The sequence below is a fragment of the Manis pentadactyla genome, chromosome 18 (genome assembly GCF_030020395.1).
Source record: "Manis pentadactyla isolate mManPen7 chromosome 18, mManPen7.hap1, whole genome shotgun sequence".
NCBI classification, from domain to species: domain Eukaryota; kingdom Metazoa; phylum Chordata; class Mammalia; order Pholidota; family Manidae; genus Manis; species Manis pentadactyla.
In genome coordinates this window covers 15482090-15508253 of record NC_080036.1, presented here as the reverse complement: position 1 = coordinate 15508253, position 26164 = coordinate 15482090, and the positions used below count along the sequence as shown (strand labels likewise).

The window sequence follows — 26164 nt, the reverse complement described above, 5'->3', positions numbered from 1 at the left end:
AGGGCTGCGGAGCACCTCTCCATTCTCTCCCTGCTCATGGGCGATTTGCAGGGCCTGGGCCACCTGCCAGGGCACTTTCAAATGCCAGTGTTGGTCTCAGTCCTTGCTGGCTTCAGAGCGCCCACTGCTGTCCTGTCTGCAGAGACGGTCTCTGGGCAGTGCTGCAGAAACACCCGTCCGTCTGCCCTCCTACACCTCTCTCTCCCCTGACCCATTCCTTTTCAGACCCCACCTGCCCCGCACACATTCACGGTCTGCATGGAAGCTTCCCCAGCCCCAAGGGCAGGGCACCATCTGCCCTGCCCATCTCTGCACATGCAGTTCCCACTGCTGAGAATTCTCCTCCTTGGGATAGTGGGAGGATGGGTCTGTGTGTCCCCAGAGCCCCTTCTCTCACCTGAAGTTGTGAGAATTAACTGAGAATAAACACCTACCTAGACCAGGGCATGGCACAGAACAGGCACTCAACAAATACCAGTTCTCTCCTCACTTCTCTTGGGAATTCTTGTGAGTTTAAGTTCCAGGCCAAGTGTCCCCTCACTGAAAAGTGCCCTGGGTTTGGGGTCAGTCACCAGGAGCACCCTTCTGTGCAGGTGTTGGTCTCCCCCCACAGCTGCCTTCTGCTTCAGGCCCCAGGGTGCACGAGGGCATAAACCAAGTTTTGTGCCTGCCCGACTGCCCACAACTCCTGGCAGAGGGGGTGCTCATGAAAAGTTTGCTGGGTGAATGATCAGCAGAGATTTCTGGAGGGAAGTGAGCTTGAGGGAGCCCTGGCTTATGAGGGGTGGAGGAGCATTGGGGTAGGTGAGGGGAACCGGGTCGAAAAATACAACAAAATCTCGGTAGGGTGGGAGGCAAGAGAGGCGCACGAAGCCCTGAGGGATGAGGCCAGGGAGGACTCCTTTGCACAGTGACCATTCACACACCTCTTGGGTCCACCGGGGGTCTCCCTGGCAGCCTCCAGGCAGGTGCCGGACCCTGCTGCCCATCCTGCCCTGTGGCTTCCTAGCAGTCAGGCCTGGCGCATGTCTGCTGTCTGTCATCTTCAGCCCTCTGTGTGCCTATACTTGGACTTTACAGTGATGTGGCCTTACAGTCTGAGCCCTTAGAGCTCAGAAGCCTGGCCTGTTAATTTTCACCAGGACCCTTGGAATGGTCCTGGCCCCATGATAATGGATAAAGCAGAACTGATAGCTTCCCAGGACTCACAGTGGCAGGGGACGTGGTGGGTACCAGTGCCAGGGCTCTGGCTGCTTTCCACTTGTGTCTGCAATGAAGTAGCGGGGTGGGGAGGAGGCTCCAGCCAGAACGGCTTCTCCTGGGTTCGTGGGGGAGTTACGGATCTCTGTGCTCACCCTTCCAAACAAGCAGTGTGTTTACAGTCCTAAGCACACTCCCCAGCCCACTGTCAGCATTTGGGGAGCATTGTGAAGGGCATCACCAGCCTTCTTATGAGTTACATCTGCGTGGCATCACTGTGCCCAATCCATCCACATTCTGCCCTTCAAAACAAACATATACAAGTCTAAATGGCTATTTTATTTTAGAAACCATTGTTCTCCCAGGACTATAGTATGCAAGAAGCATTAGTTTTTCTCCTTGTTTTGGCTGATAGCCTCTCCCTCCCTCATTGTGTTCCTGATCTGAACTTGTTTTCAGATCACTGGTGATTGTCTTGCATTTCTTTTCATAGGAGCTTGCATTTTGAAAGCACTTCAGCCTACCTTCATGTAATTTATTACTGACATATTTTGTGCTTACCATATATTTTGGTATGAAAAGAGAATCTCCCCTTTATTTCCAGAAGTTGTTACAGACTTTTCTTGAATTTAAATTTCCTGAAAATTTAGCCAAGACATGTTGCACATTTTGATTCCATTAGAGAACTGGAAACAAAACCATATACCAGCAGGCCTGAGGCCTCAGTGCATTTTACATACCTTCCTTAGTGACAGACAAATTGATGATCAGTGTGTGAATTAAATATTTTTCTCTTAAATAAACTTTTCTCTTAAAGCTCTTAGGAAGACTAAGAAATAGGCACCATCCATACACCTATCCGAACACAGGTGGCTACTGTGAATAATTCTGCTATGAATATGGGTGTACAAATGAGCTCCTGCTTTGAATTCTTTTGGGTATAGACCCAGAAATGTAATTGCTGAATCATATAGTAATCCTATGTTTAATTTTTTGAGTAACCATTATATTGTTTTCTATAGAGTCTGTTCCACTTTATATTCCCACCAGGAATGTACAAGGGTTCCAAGTTCTCTACATCCTTGCCAACACTTGGGATTTCCTGTTTTTTTAATAGCAACCATCCTAATATGTGTGAAGTGCTATCTCATTGTGGTTTTGGTTTGCATTTCTTTAATGATTAGTTCTGTTGAGCATTTTTTTATGGGCTTATTAGCCATTTGTGTGTCTTCTCTGGAAATTTGGCTATTCAAGCCCTTTGCCCATTTTTGAATTGGGCTGTTTGGGTGTTTTGTTAAGTTGTAGTTTTTTATATATTCTGTACAGTAATCCTTTACCAGATATATGATTTGTGAATGTTTTCTCCCATTCCATGGGTTGCCTTTTCATTCTGTGGATAGTGTCCTTTGGTATATGGAAGTTTTCAGTTTTAATGTATTCCAATATTTTTCTTTTGTTGCCTGTGTGTTTGGTGTTATGCCCAAGAAATCATTGCTAAGTCCAATATCATGAAGCTTTTCTATGTTTTTTTCTAAAATTTTTGTGACTTCAGTCCCTATATATGCATCTTTGATCCATTTTGAGTTAATTTTTATGTATGGAGTAAATAGGGCCCAGCTCCATTCTTTTGTATGTAGATAATCCAGTTTTTTCATTAGTTGAAAAGACTGTCCCTTCCCCCACTGAATTATTTTGGCATCCTTGTCAAAAATCATTTGACCATTTATATGAGGGTTTTTTTTCTGGACTCTGTATTCTATTCCATCAGCCTATGTCATTGTTTATGCCCATATCACACTGTTTGGATTACTGTAGCTTTGTAGTAAAGTTTGAAATCAGAAAGTATGAGACCTCCAACTTTGTATTTTATCGAAATTGTTTTGGGTATTGATTCTCATTCTTTTGCATTTAGTCTCTGCCCACTTCATTTTTTTATATTTTGGTATCATTAATATACAATTACATGAGCAACATTTTGGTTACTAGATTCCCCCATTATCAAGTCCCCACCACACATCCCATTACAGTCACTGTCCATCAGTATAGTAAGATGCTATAGTGTCACTACTTGTCTTCTCTGTGCTATACTGCCTTCCTTGTGTCCCACCAGCTACATTATGTGTGCTAATCATAATGCCTCTTATTCCCCTTCTCCCTCCCTTCCCACCTAACACCCTCAGTCCCTTTCCCTTTGGCAACTGTTAGTCCATTCTTGGGTTCTGTGAGTCTGCTGCTGTTTGGTTCCTTCAGTTTTTGCTTTGTTCTTATGCTCCACCGATGAGTGAAATCATTTGGTACTTGTCTTTTTCTGCCTGGCTTATTTCACTGAGCATAATACCCTCTAGCTCCATCCGTGTTGTTGCAAATGGTAGGATTTGTTTTCTTCCTATGGCTGAATAATACTCTATTGTGTATATGTACCACATCTTCTTCATCCATTCATCTACTGAGGGACACTTAGGTTGCTTCCATTTCTCGGCTGTTGTAAATAGTGCTGCAATAAACATAGATCTGCCCACTTCTTTTTAAGAATTCAGAAAATATATTATCTGTGATGCCATTTTGAAAGAGTGAGTGAAACAGTTCCCATAGTAAAATTGAAAAATTGACTCAATAAAGGAGAAACAAGAGATATGTAAATTGTATGTGATTAATTAACAAACAGTAAAGCACAGTCACATGTTATAATTATTAACAGTGTAGCCATGAAACTTAAGGCAATTTTTAAGAAATGATTCCTAAGAAACTAAAGCATGAAAATTAAAAGCAATTTAGAATATTTTAAATGATTTAAACAAAATATAGCAAGTAGCATAGGAAGAGGAGGGAATTACATTGAACTAACATTCTTAATCTCTTTGGAAGTTTGAGGTTACATGTGTTATTCTTAATTTGGATAAAAAATGAATATATATATGTCTGTTACAAATTAAGGAGAAATACGAGAAGAAAGAATGAGACATATAACTTCTAAAAAACATTGGGAAAAATAAGACCAAATTAAGTCATCTAAAGACAATAAAGAAAACAACAATAACAACAAGAAAACTCAGAAAGTAAAGAACACTAAAAAGATGATGGGGAAAGGTCCCAATATACCAGTCATTCCCCCTACCCTACTCCCAGCCCCTGCCAAAAAATAGAACAGGGTAAATTCCCCAATTAAAAGATACATACTCTGAAACTGAGTAAAGGATTAAATTTTATCTGTAAGGTATTAGGTAAGACACAGCTGAAATAAAATGACCTAGAGAGGTAAAAATAAAAAGAAATAGACAAATCTATAATAAGCAATATTATAAAAGAATGAGAAGCAACATCATATATATATCATATATGTGTATATATAATATACACATATGCAATACACTAATATATATACATATGCAATAATATACATGATAGTTATGTGTATATATTTCATATTGATAAAAGGTACAAAATGCCAAAAAGAGTGATCACATCAGCTTTGCAATGTTGATAGTAAAGCACTTATGGTGGTGAAGATGTGTAGTTTATCCATCTAGATAGGCAGTGTCAAAGGGGATGCCAGCTGTGGTTCTGGCTGTAGGCTGCTTAGGACCTGTGGGGACAGGCCATGCCATCCCATCCTCAGGGCATACCACCCAACAGGGACATTCCAAAGATGCAGGCAAGGCCCTCAGACTTCCCCAGAGCCTAGGTGTTACCATATAGAAAAGAGGGATTCCTCTTATCCCATGTGGGATAGCCCGTGTAGGGTGCACAGGTAGGACCCCGCTCCCTCCCTTCACCTGGGCAGTCATGGGCCTCCTAACTTACAAACATCCTAAGGTTCTGATGTTCATAAGAAAACCCGACATTGAGTGGATCTCAGGCTGTATGGAACATGGTGCATTTACCCCGACTGGGGTGTGGCCCACAGGGATCCTGCAGACTCGTGGTGCTGCTCAGGACACTGTGCCCTCCACTGTGGAGCAGGTGCACCTCACCAGCACCCAGGTGTGGTCAGCACCCTGACCTCTTGGATTCCCCCAGAATCACACCAGGGGCCAGGCTCCTAACTTGAGCTTCCCCAGGGACCATGCCACCTGAGAGTCTCACGGAATGTCAGTCAGGGTTCGGTTCGTGAGTTCCTTTGGGAAGTACTGTGCACCTCTCCTGGAACGCCATCGTGGTGCGTGAGCTTCTCGTGGGTCTGACCCACAGCCACTCCTTGAACTCTGTGCCCACCAAGGACACTTTTCCCCTGTATCCTGACCTTTCTCCCAGAGGCTGATTTAAAAATCAGAAATTTATTTATTTAAAGTATTTAAATATGAAAATATTTAAATATATTTAAATATTAAGGTTTTTAAATTAATTTTAAAAAGGGTGGGATGGTAAGTTCAAGAGAGATTCAGGGGCATTGGATTCAATATCAAGACCATTTCAAGTTCATACTGAACATTTAAAATCATTTTTAAATTTGGTTTAAATGTTTAAGTATAAAATATGTATTCCCAAAATTTCAATTTAAAATTTTCACTTAGAAGAGGTATGAACATTCTCCTTTATTCTTGTCTTTTCCAGAGTTCCCAGGGACTGTGGTCTCATACCATCTACTGGGGCAGCCATGGGCCCTTCGCAGCAGGCTGCCTGACTGCCGCACACCTCCAGAGAATCGCAGTGTCTGAAAAGTAAGTTCCATGTTTGTGGGGTCCCTGGTGACCATACCAGAGGGCCAAGTGCAGTGAACACTTCAAATAACAGACCTTGTGGTAGTCCTGGGAGCAGATTACCTGGAAATCAGTTCTAAAGCCAGGGAAGGAGTGTTAGTTATCCACTAAAGTCCTTGAAAAAGAATTATGAAATGAATTTCATACTGCGTTAGAATTTGCATTTAGAATAGTAAGCATTATTCTTAAAAAGAACATAACTGCAGTGAATGACCAACAAATGATTTGATGTACACTAGTGCGAAATTCGCTGACTGTTATCACCTGTTGCTATCTTGATTGATTTTTAAAGTATTAAAAGAATAAACAAAAAAAAGTTTTATCATCTTCAGATATTTTCATTATTAATGTTTTCTCTTTGTTCCTGTCCAAAAGTGCAATTTTTGACCCTTAGAACACACATTTTTATCTTTTTCCTATTTTCATTTTGATAATCTTCAAACACAAAGAAATGGAAAGTGAACACCCATATATTTTTCACTCAGACTTACCAATGCTTACCCACATAGACACACACACACGTGTGGCAAGATTGTAAATATGCATCTGTGTGTGTTGTATATGTGCGTGTGTTGTTTTTTTCTCTGAATCATTTGAAAGAGGGTTGCAGACAACATGACATACTTTGGCATCTATCTATTAAGTTCATAGGCTGTCTTCTTCAAAATTATAATACTGTGAAATTTAACATTGGTAAAATAATATTTTCTAATATAGGCCTTATTTGAATACCTCTGGTTGTCCCCAGAATATTCTTCATGGCTGTTTTCCTCTACCTAGCATTCAGTTAAGAATCATGGGCCAAATTGGCTATGTCTCTTTAAATCTAAACCAAAATACTGCTTTTGCTTTTGTTTCTGTGATGTTGACATTTTGGGAGAATGTTGGCCATTTCGTTCAGTGTCTCACAGTCTGGGCTTGTCTGGTTCCCCAAGTTAGATTCTGGCAAACATTTTCTGTATTTGCACCACCTCGGAGGGCCGCCATGTTGTGGTGACCTGGTATTGGTGATCAGTTCATCTGGCTAAGGTGGTTTCTGCTGGACTGTCCTTTATTAACTTACTACATATAGTATTCCTTATAATTAGTAAGAAATTGGTAGGGTGATCTTTGAGACCATGTGAATATTCTCTTCCCTAGCTCATTTTCACCTGCTTAAGCATCCACAGATGGTTGTGTTATGATTTTTAACTAAACTGTTCATCAGCACATCAGACTTTCTTCTGTATGCGTCTCATAAGTCTTCATTTTTCACTTTTTCCATGGTTTTGAGATACCACACAAGGGAGTATATCGAGGCGGTCAAGAGAAGGACTCTGAAATCAGACAGTCTGGATATGTGTCTGGTACATGTCTCTTCTCTGTCACACGCTCACCAGATGACCTTGAGCAAATCCTTCATCTCACAGTGATCAGTGACCTTATCGTTGAAACCAGGAGACAAAGAGTAACTGCTGTAAGGGGCGTCTGGCTGGGGTGGAGCCTGGGGTTGGTGCTCACTGAGTATTAGCTGTTAATTATTATCAGAGGCAGGGAGGATGGGCTGAGTGCCTCTCGAGAGCTTCGGAGCCATGGAAGCTGAGTGAGACCTTTGGCAAAGATGCTGATAAACCAGAAGGACATGGCAAGGGTTCCCCACGATCGGAGTGGCCTCGTATTGAAGTCTCTACAATTGGAAGATTACAAAGTAGAGAAGCAAAGTCGCCATGAAGCATTCATCAGTGAACAGATGTCCCGACGAAACCCATGCCGCCACCCTGGTTATTTCTAACTCGGTCCCCTTCGTCCTGTCCCCTCACTGGCACTGGCCACCCTGGTCTGCTGTCAGCATTGCCTCTCTGTCACTAGTACCAGTCAGCCTTTTCACTTGAGGATTATTAGGTTTCTTTCTGTTTAGATTAAGTCCTGCGGTTTTATTTGAGCTCTGTGGCCATGGGCTCTTCTTTGGGAATCTCTTAGAAATTTTACCAAGAAAAGAGCTTTGTGAATATACATGTTAGTTTAGAAGGTTCACGTGGACATAGATTAAATGAGTCTTAAATAAAAAAGATTGCCTCTGGAGGACATTTTTCAGCTAGAGTATCTTGAAAATGCTCCCTCTGACAATCATACTTGCCTAGTTTTCTTCCCCGCGACCGTTAAAAGCAACAAGGGTTGGTGTTCATGAGGCGGGGCTGCTGGCAGGGTGCATGTCGCCTCCAGCACGTTTCCTGGCTGGCTGCTCGTCAGGCTTAGCTTGCAGGGATGGCCCTGTAGTGCCATCTGCTCTGCCTTCTGAGATGATGCCAAGCCAGTGGGCCCAAGGTTAGGCCAGGGTTAGGCCCAGGGGCAGGGGAAGGGCTCTGCAGACCTGGAGGTGAGGCCTCTGCATGGGCCCAGCCCAGGGCCGGCCTGAAGTCTCACCACCGCCTCTTGTTTTCCTCCTCAGCCTCTCCCATGCCAGGGATCCTCTGCCCATCCCTGTGCCCCTGGGTGAGCGCCTCAGGGAAGGGACTGCAGTGCAGGCACCGCATAATAGTTTGTGGGATGGGTGAAGCACAGTAAAAAATCAAATCCCTGGTTCTGCATAAACACGGAGGAAATCACTTGGGTTTCATTTGCATGTGTGGATGGAAGTATCCAGAGTGCCTTTTCTCTGTTTCCCAAATGCCTCCCATGGACTTGCTGTCCACCGGGAAACCCGAGTCATCTGGTCTTGGGCGAGTAGCACTCTCCCAGTCTGTGCTGGAGAATGGCAGGGAGGCAGGCAGAAGCCTAGGAGACGCCCTCCTGTAGGGAAGCCCCTCCCCAAGGCTTGCAGGTCCCAGGCCTTGCTTGGGATACCTCTCTGTCAGTGCTGGGCGAGGTCCCTGCATCTTTCTCTTCCTGCTCCCCTCCCTCCCTGGCATCCTCTCCTGCAGCTGCTCCCCCAGGAGCCACACTGAGGCCCAAGCCCCACCCCTCTCTGTGGCGGGTGTGATCAGGGCACTGTGTCTGTCCGTGTCTCACCCACACACCTGAGTGTAACCTCCCCAGGAAGGATGGATCACTGGCCTTAGAGCAGCCCCAGGGCTGGTGATGTGTCTAGGCCATGGGAAAGGGAGCACAGCCAGGGGGCCTGGGGCCTGCCTGGGAAACCAGGTGCTGTTCCCTGGCGCCAAATTGTGGGGCAGTGGTGGAGGTGCTGACCAAGATAGCTTGACCTTCCCCTGTGTGAAGCCGTGGCCATGGTCTCTGGGGCTCTGGGCTCCAGGGTCAGGTGCTCACTCCTGCCTGTCCAGCTGGGTGGCCATGGCTTCCCATCCATCCACTGGGAACAGTGGCCCCTGTTGGGTCAGCCTCACAGGGTGGGTTTGGGATGATGCAGTCTGTGGTTCCAGGAGCTGTGTGTTTTTCTTCCATCTGTGCATCTAGCAGCACTAAGCAGTGGGCATTGTGGAACTGTAGGAGACCCTTTCCTGACCCTCAGGGTCCACAGTCCCAGTTGCCATGGCAGAAATGAACTGCACAGAGCAAACGTCGAAGCGTGAGAGGCCCACACAGGCTGTCTTTCTAAATGCCCTAATATTATCTTGGAACTGTTTTAAACGGAGATGCCTTTAAATCCGCAGTTCCTTCTTGATCATCCGTTGCTGCAGACAGAGGACCGTGAGTAGTGGTCTCGCTGGGCCCCACTGCGGCCAACTGTCTGCAGCTTCCCCTCCCTGGGGTGGAGCTGAGCGCCTGCCCACTGGGGCGGCAGGGACGCCCTGGCGTGGTTTCCACCCACAGAGCTCGAGCCCAACTCCTGGCGACAGCAAGGCCTGGCTGTGGGACTAAGTGTGGACCAGTTCTCTGGACCTCAGTTTTCTCATCTCTGACACGGGGATGGGGACGGTGGTCCCCATCACACAGGGTCGGGTGGAGATAAAGTGAGTTAATTCATGAGATGTACTCAGAGCCATGGCACGTGCTAAAAATTCAAGAAATCATAGCTGTAACTATGAGGGCCCTTGGAGTGCCTGACTCATAGTGAGCACGCAGTGCCTTTCAGCTCCCCTTCCTCTGCCCTCCCACCCACTTTGACCAAGTTATTAATCATGAGCAACTGTGTTGTGAAGTCATAGCACAGCTCTGCTCTTGAGGTCATTTTGCATTTGAGGGACTGTGTTCCCTGGGGGTAGGACCCTGGCCTTATGTCCCCTGGGGGCAGAGCTGCTATTCGGTAATTTTGGTCTGCTTTTCATGGTTTTCTTGTGTCATGGTGCCCAGAATTAAGAGCTCTTTGTGTCCACCAAGAGCAGTTCCAACTCACTGGGAAACAGACTGGCCTGTGAGCCCATGACCTGGTGCCTCTGGCCACATCTTACCTCCTGGCTGACGTCGTTGCTTCACGCCTGGTCCCGCCTGAGCTTCCAGGAGGATATCATCCTTCCCCAGATATCAGAGCATCATCTGGCCTTTCACCCCGCACCAGAGGCTCCCCTGGGGCCCAGGGTCACTCCAGAGACCGCAGGAGCCAGCTGGTGTGCTCACAAGCCTATCTTCTCATCTCCCAGACTGGGCCCCTCTGACCCGCGGGCTCCCTCAGCTGGTCTTGACATCCTTTGTTCCCTTCCGCACAGCTAAGCACGTGGCTAACACTTCACATCACAAATTTAAACAGAGGCAAAGATGTCCTTTGTAGCATATTGTAAACAATGACATTTTAAAATAGCACAGATCCATCACTTTTTAAAAATATACACAGAGGAATGTTAATACCATCCATTCAAACTATATGGCCAGCTTCCTCCTTCACTTCAAAAGTTTACACCATTTTGCTTTTTCCATGAATTCATGTTTCTATTCCACATCCTCCACAGAACTTTATCACCGTTTTCTGCTTGAAAGTCATTTACTGGTTATTCTGTCTTATTTCTTTGCATATATGCATGTGTTTATGTATAGAAATATAGATATCGATATGGATATATACACACACACCCACATATATGAGAAAACATTCTTGTGGCCTGAGTTATCATTACTATTTATTATTATTAGTGTATAAGTGATCAAAGCAGCATAATTACATGCAAAATAATATGTAACAGAGAAGAGTCTCTTACTGAGCTGGGTGACCGTAGGGCTTCTGGGGAGACCTGTATAAGGAATCGTTGGCTGTCCCTTCATGTGGCGTCTGGAAGTTTCCACTCCACAGCAGTGTGAGGCATGGGGAATGAAGAACCTGCCAGACAGGTATCTTCCCTACAAATGAAATTTAGGACAGATTATATATGGAATATGAGAATTTGAAAGTTGTTTAAAAGCTTTCCATGCTCCTGTCCCCTTGAAAACACTTAACACCCTCCCAGGGTGCCCAGGTTCAGGTTGAGAACCACTCTCCCAGGCCCTCCTGCTCATGCCGGCCTACAGCCAGCCCCCTGCCGATGTCAGATCGCCATCCATGCCTCTGTGCCCCTGTGTGTTCACTCCCATGTGACCTAACCCACCCCTAAAGCTTCCCTGGGAGCCATGGAGTCTTCTAGAATGCCCCTGTGTCTCTTTGTGGCCTTCCAAGAATCTGGTGGGCTGAGTGTCTCTCAGGAGACTTCAGATTGAGCATCTTGCTTGTGATACTTTAATGTAAATAGAATGTCACCCTCTGGATCTTTCTTTGCTGGAGCCAACACATCCCACCTTGTCAGCTGCACCTTCGGGGGTAAATCTCTGTATGTGCCTTTCTCTGTGGCGCTGTGGCAGCATGCATACCTCAGCATGGGCTTGTTGACATCCCCAGTCAGGCACCCCTAGTGACCGCGACTTGAGCATCGGGGCCTCTCCTGAAAGCCCAGGAAAAGAGGCACAGTCCTCAGTGAGACCAGATAAATATCAGTTCTCGAGGCTTGCATGCTCAGTTCTGGACTCTTCTGTGGTGACAGGGTGCCTGCTATCCACGAGGACATTGTGCCACCACGATTGTGCACTTGTCTTTTGCCCAGTTAAGGCAATGCCAGGAGAGCATTTTCTATTGAGAGCTTTTCTCGGTGCTTTGCTGAATTCCCTTTATACACTATGGGCATTCCTAGATCTCGCAAAGCCCAGTTATCACACACAGTCACATGTTAGCATGTGCCAAAGCTTTATTTAACTCAGTGACAAGAGAACCCGCAAATGACAAATGGCCTGTCTCTAAGTGCATTTAGGTAACTATGATTTATAAGTAATTTGGAAAAGAAATAAAATGAATACTTAAGCTAAGTAAGGTAAAATAAAAAGAATACCTCTGGGTAACTTTTTTACTGGGAGCAATAAAAATCATAAGATACCAGTTGTGAATTGTTAGATAAATAGTTGTGATATCCCAATAGGGTCAAGCAGGCTTATTAGTCAGTATTCAAACAGGATATCACAGCTTCAAGCAATCATCATTTTTCCTTTCTTCAAGTTCAGAATAAAATTTTCTATAGCAATTAGCTAAGGGAAAAAAAGGGTGACTGACAAATTACGAGTGATCGTGTAGCACCATCTTCAGGTGCTGCCTTCTGGCCTGCACAGGAAACTTGGGCCCCAGGTACATGCTCAAGGGCATCTGTGGTAGGCATTTTCTCACCTCCAACCATTCCTGCCTCCTGACATGCACATCCTTGCATGGGGGCTGGACTTGGTGACTTGCAAAATATAGCGGTATGATGGGTACCATTTCCAAGATCAGGTTATCAAAGACTGAGTCACCTCGTGCTCACACCCTCTCTCTGATTGAGTGCACTGTCATCTTGCAGTCTCCCCCATGGAAGGCCCATGTGGCAAGGCAAGGAATTGACGTTCTCACTTCAACAGCCCTCGAGAAACAGCTTCACCCACAATTACACGAGTGAGCCTGGCAGGGGATCCTTCCCCTGCTGAGCCTCCAGACAGTACTGCAGCCCCAGCCAGCATTTTCATGGCAGCCTGCGAGAGAACCTGACTCAGAGAACCTAGGTGGGTACATGCCAGTACCTGACCACAGAAACTGGGGGATAGTAAATATGTTGTTCTAAGTCACTAAATTTTGGAATAGCTCATTTCACAGCAATGCATAACTAGGGCAGCATCTATGAAGCGTAGTGGTGATTGTGCTTCAAGCTGTGCCTCTGGGCAGAACTTCATCTCTTTCTCTACTTACCTCTTCTTCTTCCTCTCCTACCCTCCACCGCGTCATTTAGTAACCTTTAAGGGTTAATAACCTTCCTTTCTTGATTCCTGTTTCATTTGGGCCCCTCTTTTCTTGGGAGAGAGGATTGGGAGAGAGGCTTGAACTCAGAGGCAACGTGTTTGTGAGGGCAATGTGCAGTGCAGAAAAAATACTCCCTTCTTGACCAATAGCAAAAGAATCATCTTTGTTGGAATCAGTTACTTCGCATTTGCTTGGACTCTGTCCTCCGAGACTAGAATGCTTCTAATTCAGTCCTGAGCCAGTGCTTAGTGTTGGGGTGCAATCGGTTTCACCATCCTTTCCTCAGGGGAGTGTGGGCATATGTACTTCCTGCTTGAAAAAGCGCTTTCTTTCTTAACTCAAATAGCTGATCCTGCAAACTTGAAATTCATATTCATCAGTTTCAATATATAAACATTTAAAAAATTATTTTCATTTAATATGATAGAAAAATTACCAAAAGCAAATTTTCTGAAAGAGAGGCACTATAGAGCATAGTATTAGGTTTCCAAAGGTATTAGTTTTAGAATATATTTGCAAATAAGTAAACAGATAATAACAATAAGAATCATACCTCACCTTTTTTTAGCACTATGAGACAAGCACTGCATTATATAATCACAACCATGTAAAATAGGAACTGCTAGCCTCATTTCAGAGATGAAGCAACGAGAACCAGGGACTAGAAGTAAATTGTCCCAGTTTTATTTGCTGGTGTGAATTTGTATTTTAATCTAAGTGTTTCTAGTGACGAAAGGCTAAAATCCAGGTAACTGAAGAACAATTAATAGAGTAACACAGTAAGTCATAAAGTTGCCAAGTAATGAATTACTGAAAACTGTGTGGGTTCTTAAAAATCCATCTATCTTGATGTCATCTATTTAAAATGTTCAAAGCCATCCAGGATGATGATACCATTCATAGGGATATCTTTTTCTTTTTCTATTTATTTGTTTGTTTAGGTAAATTGTCCTGTTCCATTTGGAGAGACAGACACTTAGATAAAACATTGAATTTCACCAGTCATTAACATGTATAAATATTCAACTAATATAAGCCTATTAAAAAGCCCCAAAGCTGAAATATTCCTGTGCTGGTGAAATTTAAAAAAAATGTAATAGAAAAAAACTGCATCTACTCCCTTTATCATCCACTTACCGTAAGTATGCTGGAAACTTCCAAGTGTAAATGTCCAGCCCACTGGTACTTCTCTCCAAATGTCTCTTAGAGAGCTTTCCCTGCCTCACTCTTTACACACATGTACAGACACATACACACTTGCAAACTTGTGCATGCACTTGGGCCACATGCCCATACTCATGTGTTCATACCTGTATATATACACTCACACCCAATATAAACACATACACAAATAGTCAGACACTAACATACCAATGCTTACACACACACTCCTGAACTCATGCACACACTCATGTGGACACATGAACACACACATGCATAAGTATGTACATATACCTACTAGTAAATGGACACCTAAATTCACATGTATGCATGACCTATGACCCATTTGTAATTATTTTTAATATTATGTTATATGTAGATTGAGTTTCTTTGTCTTTCTTTCCTTTTTTTCTTTTTTTGCGTATGAATGTCCATTTGTTCCAACACTTATTGAATAGTCAGTATTTTCTCCATGGGAATGCCTTTGTTCCCTTGTCAAAAGCTGTTGTCTCTTTTTTTCTCTCATTGATCTGTGTATCTGACCTTTCACCAATGCCATACTGTCTTCTCCAGAGTAATTTATAATGCATTTTAAATTGGGTAGATGAATCTTTCAATATTTTTTTCTTTTTCCAAAATTGTTTTGGCCAATCTAGTTCCTTTAAATTTCCATATAAAGTTTTAGAATTAGCTGGTCCACATCTATAAAGAATCCTGCTGTGAAGTTGATTGGAATTGCATTGAATTCATAGCTCAGTATGAAGATAATTGGCATCTCAATTGTACCGTACTTTATAATCCATGCAAACAGTACATCTCACAATGTGTTTAGGTCACATTGATCTTTTTTGTCTGAATTTTGTAAAGAAAAAGGTTTATCAGTTTTCTTTATCTTTTTAAGAACCAACTCTTAGATGGTTAATCTTTCTATTGTTTTTCTCTTCCCTGTTTCATTTATTTCTGCTCTAATATTTGTTATTTCCTTTCTTCTGCTAACTTTGGGCTCCGTTATTTTTTCTATTTTCTTCAATTGTAAAGTTAGGTTGTTCATTTGGGATCTTTCTTGCTTTTTAATGCAGGCATTGATTGCTGTGACTGTCCCCCTGAGAACTGATTTGCTATATCCCACAAGTTCTGGTATGTTGTGGTTCCATGTTTGTTTAGCTCAAGAAGCTTCTGTATTTCCTATTAAATTTCTTCTTTGATTCATTGGTTTTCAAGAAAGTGCTGTTTAATTTTCATGTGTTCATGAATTTCTCAGTTTTCTTCTTGTTATTAATTTATAGTTTTATGTCATCGTGGTCAGAGAAGGTACCTGGTATGATTTCAGTCTTGAATTTGCTGACTTGTTTTGGTGCCTCACATACGGTCTATCCTAGAAAATGTTCTGGGGGCACTTGAGAAGAATATGTATTCTGCTATTATCAGATAGAATGTTTTTGTATATGTCTGTTAGGTCCATTTGGTCTATAGTGTTGTTTGTAATGGCTGTTTCCTTACTGATTCTCTGGATGGTATATCCATTGTTGAGAGTGGGGTATTAAAGTTCTCAGCTATTATTGTATTACTATTTATTTCACTTTTTATCACTGTTGATTTCTCTTTGTATATTCAGGTGCCCCAATATTGGTTGCTTAAATATTTACAATTGTTAAATCTATATGATGTATGACTCCTTTATCATTATGTAGTGATTTTTCTCTCTTTATACCATTTTCAGTTTAATCTGTTTTGTCTGATAAAAGTCTAGCTACCACTGCTTTTTTTTTTTTTTTGGTTAATATTTTCTTGAAATGTATTTTTCCATCCTTTCACTCTCCATCTGTGTGTGTCTTTAAAGCTAAAGTGAGTCTTTTGTAGGCAGTGTATTGTTTGATCTTTTTTTTTAATCCATCCAGCCATTCTATGTCTTTTAATTGGAAAATTTAATCTGTAAATTAAAGTATTATTGATAGGTAAGGACTTACCTATTGCCATCTTGTTAATTGTTTTCTGGTTGTTTTGTAGATCCCCTGTTCCTTGTTTCCTATCCTGCTGCCTTTTTTTGTGTGTTTTGATGCTTTTTGGTATAGCATGCTTTCGCTTCCTTATTGTATTATTTTATGTAATCGCTACAGGATTTTCCCTTGTGGTTACCATAAGGCTTATATAAAATATTTTAAACTTACAATACCCTATTCTAAACCTGTAACAACTTGACTTTAATAGAACTTGTAGACTTCCCTTTTTCTTTTCCTACCACTCACAGTTTGGATTATTGCTGTTACAATTTACATGTTTTTTAGTATTGTGTAACTTATAACAGATTATTGTAGTTATGACATTCACTTTTCTTAACTTTTAAACTACAGTTGTAAGTGAATTATGCACTACTATTACCATATTACAGAATCTTACTATATTTACAATTTTACCTATGAGGTTTATACTACTGTTTTATAATGTTAATTAGCATTCTTTCACTTCCAAAGAAATCCTTTTAACATTTCCTATAAAGCAGGGCTGGTGATAATGATCTCCATCAACTTTGTTTGTTTAGGAAAAGTCTTTGTCCCTTATTCATTTCTAAAGGACAGCTTCACTGTGTATAGAATCCTTGCTTGACATTTATTTTCTTTCAATATTTTGAATATGTCATCTCATTCTCTCTTGGCCTAAAAAGTTTCTGTTGAGAAATCTACTGATAGTGCTATTGGGGTTCCCTTGTAGGTAACTTCTCTCTTTTATCTTGCTGCTCTTAAAATCCTTTCTTTGTCTTTGACTTTTGACAATTATAATGTATCTCAGTGAGGCTCTGTGCAGGTTCAACCTATTTGGGATCCTTTGGGTTTCATGGATCCAGATGTCCATTTCTCTCCCCAGGTTTGGGAAGTTTTCAGTCATTATTGCTTTAAGCATACTTCCTGTCCCTTTCTCTCTCTTCTTCTTCTTCTGGAATTCCCATAATACAAATACTGTTTCTATTCATTGTACCTCTTAATTTCCATAGGCTTTATCCATTCTTCATTCTCTTTTTATTTTGCTCCTTTGCATACTTTCTAATGTCCTATCTTCCAGGTTGCTGATTCTTTCTTCTGCATGGTCAAGTCTCCTTTTGAAACTCTATTTTGAATTCTTTAGTTATTATATTTTTCACCTCTAGGATTTCTGTCTGTTTTTTTTTTTGATGGTTGCTGCTGCTTTCTTGAACTTTGTGTTTGTTCATGCATTGTTTTCCTCATTTCATTTAGTTGCCTGTGTTTTTCTTGTAGTTCACTAAAATTTCTTACGATGATTATTCTGAATGCTTTGTCTGACAGTTCATAGATCTCTTTAGGATCAATTATTGGAGCTGTATTAGTTTCCATTGATGATTTCCTGTTTACCTGATTTTACATGATCCTTAATTCCTTTCATTGATATCTGTGCATTTGAGTAATCAGGCTCTTCTTCCAGACTTTGCAGGTGTATTCAGCTTATAATTCTAGGTGTGTCTGCTAGTGATATTTTTGGGCAGGTAGGGCCTGCTACTACAGTCTGTTTTGGTGTGAGGCAAACAATTGTTTGAATATGAGAAATGAAAGGGTGTGACTCTGGCTAACAGCAGTTGGATAGGACTCCTGGCTTGGTTCTCTACCCAAGTGAAGCAGTAGAATGGGCTCTGTGGTTGCCTGGATTCTCTGATCAGGCTTACAAGATGGTTGGGACTAAGTACTATATTCAATAGTAAATGTTGCTGTGCATTTTCCCTGCTCTAGCAGAACTTCAGGATGGGACCCAGAGCCTATATAGCTCATTCTTTGGGGACCTGAATCCAGCCAGAGTGTGTACTTTGGTCAGATGAGGTCACTGATTTTGCTCTGCAGGTAGGGGAAGGCATAGGCTGTGATTGTGTTCAAGTGCCATTACATATAGCACTGTTGAATGGGCTATGCAGTTTCCCATGTGCTCTGGTTAAGTTCCCTGTTGAGACAGGCTGAAGGCTATATTCAGTGATGTGCTGGGCCACAGATTAGATTCCCTCCCCAGGTTCAGTGGGAGAAGCAACTCTAAACCAGTAAAGCTCTTTGTTATCTTAACTCAAGCTGGCTTGCACCCCTAGTTCCCTGACCAAACAGGGTCACTGGCTTTGTTCTGCAAACTATAGGCTCTGTCCACCCACGTCATGGCTCAAGGTTCACTGGGCTGCACAGCTTACAGGAACTGTCACCATCCCTCTGGTCACATGGGGCTGGAGACATTCTCCAGAGTGGGTTGGGCTATGATTCAACTCCTTGCCTAGATGAAGGAAAACCATTCTCTAAGGCCAGAAAGACTCCCCATTGGAGGATCCAAATTCAGGCTTATTTGCACCCCACTGAGTTCCCTGGTCAGAGTGCACCCTGACTTGGTTCTCCAGATAAGCAAATCTCCTACATGGGTTACTAGATAGGCACTGCAGGTATGAACTCTGTCTGCCAAGATCCATGTACTGGTTGTTGAAAGCCCCTCCCACTTCTCCATCACAAATTCCCTACAGTTAAGCCCCACTGATTCCCCTGCTGTCCCTGTGGTGCAAGATCAGAGGAGAGGCTCCTACAAAGTGACCCAAAATGCTGGGTGAGGGATGGTTGTCCCTCTGAGCTCAACTCTCTTTCCCACTTGAAGAACAGTAGGCTCAGGGGAAACCTCTCCACACGGTGCTGTGCCAGCCTAGAGGAGGAGTAGTGGGGTCAGTGTACAGTCATTTCTCTTACCCTTCTAATAGACTCTACTTGATTCCTGAGGTAGTTCAGCCCCACCATCACCTTGTCGGATTCTCTCAGTGGTGTCTTGTCTATAAATAGTTGCTAATCATCCTTGTGAAGGGGAGCAAGTCATAAATGACCTATTTCACCATCTTGGTGATGTCCCTCCCAGGATCAATCCCTTTTAATAAGGATAGGAAGTTTCCCTAAATTCATGTTTTGAGTTGGTATTATGAATGAACATGGGCTATCAACATGTTATGAGATGATTATATGATTTTTCTCCTGAAATTTGTTACTATAGCATATAAACATCAGAATCATGCTTGGCTGTTAGCAAGAAAGAGTAGAAATAACAGGGTATTTATTAAGGGGAGAATTTGCTTCTATCTCATGTAAATCCAGAGCAAGGCATTTCAGAGTTGGCTGTGATCCAGACTTCCCAAGAGCTGTTTTTCTTCCACCTGAATATCCATTTATCATTATCTCCATTATCAAAGACCCTCGAAGGTACAGCAGTTCATTTTTGTTTGTCTTTTTGGTTCATTTTTGTTGTTTTGTTGATATATTTTGTATTGAAGTATAATTGATACACGATATCATGTTGGCTTCAAATATGCAACATAGTTATTCAACAGTGATATACATTACTAAATCCTCACCCTAACTAGTGTAGTTGTTATCTCTCAACATAGAAAGATGTTTCAGAACTACTTACTATATATTCTATGCTGTGATTTCTTCCCCATGAAAATTTATACTGTGATTGAGATTTTGTGCCTCTTTATCCCCTTCACATATTTTACCCACCCACCCCAACCTCTCCCCCATGGTAACCACCAGTCACTTCTCAGTATCTATGAGTATATTGTTGTATTGTTTTGTTTTGTTTTTAGATTCCACATATAAGTAAAATTGTGTGGTGTTTGGCCTTATTTCTGGACTCTCTATTCTGTGCCATTGATCTATGGTTCTGTTCTTCTGCCAGTACCATACTGTTTTGATTACTTTAGCTTTGTAGTATAGCTTGAAATCAGGAAGCATGATACCCCCAACTTTGTTCTTCTTTCTCAAGATAACTTTGGCTATTTGAGATGTTTTATGGTTCCATATGACTTGAGGATTATTTGTTCTAGTTCATTGAAAAATGCCAATGGTATTTTGATAGGGATTGCATTGAATCTGTAAATTGGGCAGAATGGCTGTTTGACAATATTACTTCTTCCTATCCATGGGCCCAGGATAGATTTCCATTTATTTGTGTCTTCTTTAATTTCTCTAAGGAGAGTCTTATAGTTTTCAGAGTAGAGGTTTTTCACCTTCTTGGTTAGGTTTGTTAGGTATTTTATTATTTTTGATGCATTTGCAAAAGGAGTTGTGTTCCTGATTTCTCTTTCTGCTAGTTCATTCTTAGTATACAGGAATGCAACAGATTTCTGTATATTAGTTTTGTATCTTGCAACTTTGCTTAATCCAGTTATTAGTTCTAATAGTTTTTTGGTAGAGTCTTTAGGGTTTTCTATGATAATATCAAGTCATCTGCAAATAGTGACAATTTAACTTCTTCCTTATCAATTTGGATGCCTTTTATCTCTTTGTGTTGTCTGATTGCTATAGCTAAGACCTCCAGTACTATATTGAATAAAAGTGGTAAGAGTGGACATCCTGTCTTGTTCCTGGTCTTAGAGGAAAAGATCAGATTATATTCATCAGGGTAATTGGTCCATAATTGTCTTCTTTTGTACTGTCTTTGGTTTTGGTATTATAGAGTGATGCTTGGCTCATAGAATTAGTTTGGAAGTGTTCCCTCCTCTTCTATTTTTGGAATACTCTAAGAAGGATGTGTATTAGTTCTTTAAATGCTAGGTAGAACTCACCTGTGAAACCATCTGGTTCTGGATTTTGTGTGTTCAGAGGTTTCAATTACCAAAAAAAATTCAGTTGTATAACTGGTAATTGGTCTGTTCAGACTTTATGTTTCTTCCTGGGTCAGTCTGGGAAGATCGTATGTTTCTAGGAATTTGTCCATTTCTTCTAGGTTGTCCAATTTATTGGCATATAAATTTTCATAGAATTCCTTTATAATTCTTTGTGTTTCTGTGGTGTAAGTTGTAACTTCTCCTTTTTAATTTCCAATTTTATTTGTGTCATCTCTCTTTTCTTCTTGATAAGTCTGGCTAGGAGTTTGTCTATTTTAACTACTTGAATAAGCAGCTCTTGGTTTCACTGATTTTTTTCCTATTGTTTTCTTATTCTCTATTATTTATTTATGCTCTGATCTTTATTATGTCCCTCCTTCTACTAACTTTGGGTTTCATTTATTCTTCCTTTTCTGGTTCCTTTAGTTATGAGTTTACATTATTTATTTGGGATTGTTGTCATTTCTTCAGATAGGCCTGTATTGCTGTGTACTTCCCTCTTAGAACTCCTTTTGCTGCATTCCACATATTTTGAACTGTTGTGTTTCTGTTTTCATTCGTCTCTTGTATTGGTTGATTTCCTCTATGATTTGTTCATTGATTCATTGATTGTTCAGAAGCATGTTGTTTAGCTGCAATGTGTCTATGGTTTTTCGGTTTTCTTTATGTAATTGATTTCTAGTTTCATACCATTGTGTTCTGAAAAGATGCTTGATACAGTTTCAATCTTTTTTTTTATTTTATTGAAGCCCCTTTTGTGTCCTAATATGTGATCTGATTGGAGAGTGTTCCATGTGCACTTGAGAAAAATGTGCATCCTGCTGCTCGTCGGTGGAATGTTCTACATATATATGTTAGATCCACTGGTCAAATGTGTCATTCAGTGTCTCTGTTTCTTTAATTACTTTCTCTGTGGATGATCTATCTATTGCTGTTAATTAGGTGTTAAGATCCCCTAATATTGTGTCACTGTCTATTTCTCCCTTTAGGTTTGTTAGTGTTGGGTGCATAGATATTTAGAAGTTTTATGTCCGCTTGTTGGACTGATCCCTTTTCATTAAGTAATGTCCTTCTTCATCTCTTGTTACTTTTTTTGTCTGAGGTCTATTTTGTCTGATAAAAATACTGTTACTCCTGCTTTTTTCTCCCTTTTATTTGCATGAAATACCTTTTTCCATCCTTTTTCTTTCAGTTTATGTATGCCTTGAGGTCTGAAATGGGTTTCTTGCAGGCAGCATATGGATTATTCTTGTTTTTTTATCCATTCTGCCTCTTTGTCTTTTGATTGATGCATTTAGTTCATTTACATTTAAGGTAATCATTGATTAATAATTCATTTCTGGTAGTTTTTGTAGTTCCTCTCTGTTCCTTCATTTCTCTTGTGATTTGATAGTTTTTTTTTAGTTTTGTGCTTTGATTTTTGAAAATTTTTTATGTATCTATTAAGATTTTAGGTTTTTACTTACCATAAGGCTCATTTATCATTTCTTAGATATGTAACAGTCCATATTAAGGTGGAGTCCACCTTGCAGTGTGCTTTGGTGATTAATGGGTCTGGACACCGAGAGAGTTAGAACACTGGGGGACCACAACTCATGTTGCTTGGGGAGGACAAGCACTCTCTGTCAGACCCACTGACACTCAACACCGATTGGGAAGATTCACCAGCATTGGGAAGTGTGTCAGACGGACAGGGGATAGAGGAATCTCTCTCCAGAAGGGAAAGGGCAGGTGGATGACACTTGCCCAGCCCTCTCATGGCCCAAGTGGTCAGATGCTTGCTCTACCAGGAGCAAGCAAAAGTTTATAGGGTGAGTAACATCTAAGAAAATGAGTACCTTCCCCTTTCTTTATATGCTCTTGATCCATTTTTCACCCTATTACCAAATTTTTGTGTCTTTTTTTTTTCCCTAAAGCACGTGTCAGTTCTCTTCTCCGAAACTCCCAGTGGCTGACCACTTGTCTCATATTACGGTCTAGTTACTCGCCCTGACAGCCCATAGGGTCTGACCCTAACCTTTACCTGTAGCCTCTGCCCCACCAGCTGCCCTGCTCCTTATACCACTAACCCCCTGGACATGCGAGTTTGTCCTTCCTTGCCTCTGCTTGTGGTGTTCATCCAGCTTAGAATGTCTTCTTTTCAGCCTTCCTAAATCCTCAAAAACTCATCTTGTATTTTATTTGAACTTCATTCTGCCAAGCAGAAGGAACTATTTCTTTCTGGTATTCTTAATGAGAGTGCTTTTAAATACTAATATAGTATTTTTCTAATTTGAGTTGAATTATGGTTATTTTCAAGTCTACCCATCAGAATGAAGAACTTGAATTTAATACTTTCATTTTCATTTTGTTCACTCACTCTTAATGTAGCATGTGGATTCCAGCTCATAGTGATGTTTAGACAAAAAATAAAATGGGAATCCTGCTCTTCAGGGCAGCCCTCACAGAGGAAAAGAGGCATGCAGGCCGGGATGGCAGCTCAGGACCTACATGCTATATTCAAAGGGTCCTTTCTTGTCACGATAACAACAGGAAACCATGGAAGGACCTGACCCTGGAGCCTAACTCTGTGCTCTTCTAATCCAAGAGGGAGCATGTCTTTTCCCAGAAGAAGAACTGAATAAAACGGTAGAACTAAATAGTAGACGTATAAAGCTGATTAGTGAGTTGTTTGGATCTTTTAAAATCCTTGTTGATGGCACACTAGTCTGGTTCAGACACCTATTTTATGCCAGTATAACAGCTAGATTTGTGAGCCTTGAGAATAAAAACATAAATCCTTCAAAATTTGAGGTGTCTTGCAAGCATTCCAGTGCTAGAGGATTGGAATTATTCTGGGAAGCTCTGCTGCAGATTTGCCTCTGACAAGGATGAAATAATGCCTCTGACATGCAAGTTCTCTTGGAAGGTGACCATCCCAGGGTGGGGCATGTTACAGGGTTACAAGAATGTGGTTGGCTCCAAATCAGAATAGGTGGTGCCATATCTCATGGCATTAAAAATTAACTTCCATGTTTAATTATTATCTTGAAATTTTTGATTATTATCCCTTGTAGTTTCTTTAAGAATTGTCTAGGCGTTAACATGAGTTCAAGGCAAGAAATGGCATGGGAAAGACTCTTTAGGGATCATGAGGCTTGAGAGTGATAACCGCTGTAAACATGTTCTCATATTAAGAACCTTTGAAGAATTAGATATTTCACTGATTATCATTTCAATGCATGCAATAGAAAACCTCATTAGATCCTATACTCACTACTATTCCCCAAAATATAAATTTTAGGAAAGGTTTTTCTTCCATCTTTCCATACTGGGAAAGAAAAATCATTAAAAGGTTTGATTGAGTGTCAACTAAGGAAATGTTTTGCTTCTGATCATGCATCTATGTACATATTGTATTTCAAAGGCACTAGACATTTTGACCTGAGAATGTTTGAAGATCGCCATACCATTGTAAAGGTATTGTAAACAACCTTTGGGTCAAACTGGGTCTGTGTGGGGATCATAACTCTGCCAACTGGACTCTCTAGGCTTCAGTAAAATGGAACAAAGCTGCCTGCCTTGTGGAGTTCTCTCAATGAGAATATACTCACTCATAAAGCACTTGGTACAATCAATATGTCATCATGGACACTCAGCATGTAGTAGTTATTTTCCTCATTTAGACATAGAGAAGATCTAGACCCATGGGAAAGAATGCCTTTTGTAGTCCAAATCTATTCTGATACATTTGAAAATCAAGATAAAATGGATAAATCTGGAGAAAAATAGTCTAACAAAATTAGTCTTATAGAGATAGAAATTGTAAACAATTAGAAATTGTAAAAAAAAAAAAAAAAAGGAAAAAAATAGAAATGTTTGCAAGAGTTCCCCCAAAGAAGTATCAGATAGATCAGTTTATAGGAAATAGCTACCAAACCTTCAAATGTCATATGACCCCAGAGCTATTTAGGTTATTGCAAGAGAACTGAGAAGGAAGATAACTCCAAATTTTTTGTGTGTATATAATGTTGACTATAAAACTTGACAGAGATTGCATATAAAAATAAAAACCATACATCAATCATACATTAATATCAATGTAGAAATTTTAAAAAGAAGTTAGCAAACTGAATCAAAAACACATAAAAAAGAAATACCAATTAATGTTTAAAGGGAATTTGTTCCAGAAATATGAGTAAGGTTCAGTATTAGAAGCCCATTCATAGAATTCATCATATAGATCTTAAGAAAAATATCATGTGAAAGTCAAGATCTATCCATGATAAAACCATTCAGTAAGGTGTATGGATACTTTCTAAACCTATGTTTGTGTGTGTGCTCATGTGTATATAGCCCAGAGACAACAGCCAACATTTTACTTAGTGTGGAAATACCAAAATTATACCATTAAAGTTAGGAGTAATGATGGCCACTGTGTCTGCCTATATGTAATCCTATACTAAATTAGTCAATTCAATCAGGCAAGAGAGGACAGAGCCTTAAGAGGAAAATTAAGAGGGTAAAACAATCTCCATTTGCATTTGATGTGACTGTATATCTGGAAAACAAAAAGCCTATGGAAAAATATTTACAAACATTGAGCATTTAGTAAAATAGCAGGATATGAATTGAACACCCAGATATCAATAGTTCTGTTTTAAGTATGATAACCGGTTAACACACATAATGGAGAAAAGATACCTTTTAGGAGTGCCTAGGTATAAATCTAACAGGAAATCACAGAAATAGACCTAGTTGCACATGCAAATTTAGCATGCAATAATGAAGGCCTCTGAAATCAGTGGGGCTTACCTACCAATGGGCTTTTTCATAAGTGGTGTTAGAATGACAGCCTCAAATGACAGCATTGGATCCATTCCTCACTTGAGTCAGAGGATCAATTCCAACTGCACCAGAGCTTTAAGGATTAAAAAAAAATAAACAAATTCTTCAATTAGTAGAAGGAAACCTGGGTGAATTCCTCTATAATCTGGCAATGAGAAAAAAATTCAAATTAAGACTCAAAATCCAGAAACATTAAAGGAAAAGGTAGAAAACTATATGTAAACTATTTTCGTAGACTTTTTTAGAGCAGTTTAAAGTTCACAGCAAAACTGAGCAGAAAGTAATGACAATTCCCATAACCTCCTATCCTCCTTCACTCACAGCCTCCCCCTCTATTGATATCCCACCAGAGTGATACTACTTATAATCAGTGAACCCACACTGACACATCATTATCACCCAAAGTCCATAGTTTTCCTTATGGTTCACTCTTGGTGTTACATACATTTGTTAGTTAACAAACTTGGGAGTTCCCTGCTTAAAATCCAAAACTGGCCC

General features: G+C 40.9%; 1 protein-coding gene across 5 annotated transcripts in view; it reads left to right on the top strand.

Annotated features, from left to right (window-relative positions):
- OTUD7A (OTU deubiquitinase 7A) overlaps positions 1 to 26164 on the top strand; it is a 344700-nt gene that overhangs the window by 176832 nt on the left and 141704 nt on the right. For 4 of the 5 annotated variants that reach the window (XM_057494657.1, XM_057494658.1, XM_036878692.2 and 1 more), the window contains one exon: positions 5752 to 5858. The gene's annotated coding sequence lies outside the window, so the exon portion shown is untranslated. Of the gene's footprint in view, positions 1 to 5751; positions 5859 to 12766; positions 12819 to 26164 lie in introns of those variants that run through there. The other variant, XM_057494660.1, reaches the window with a different exon arrangement.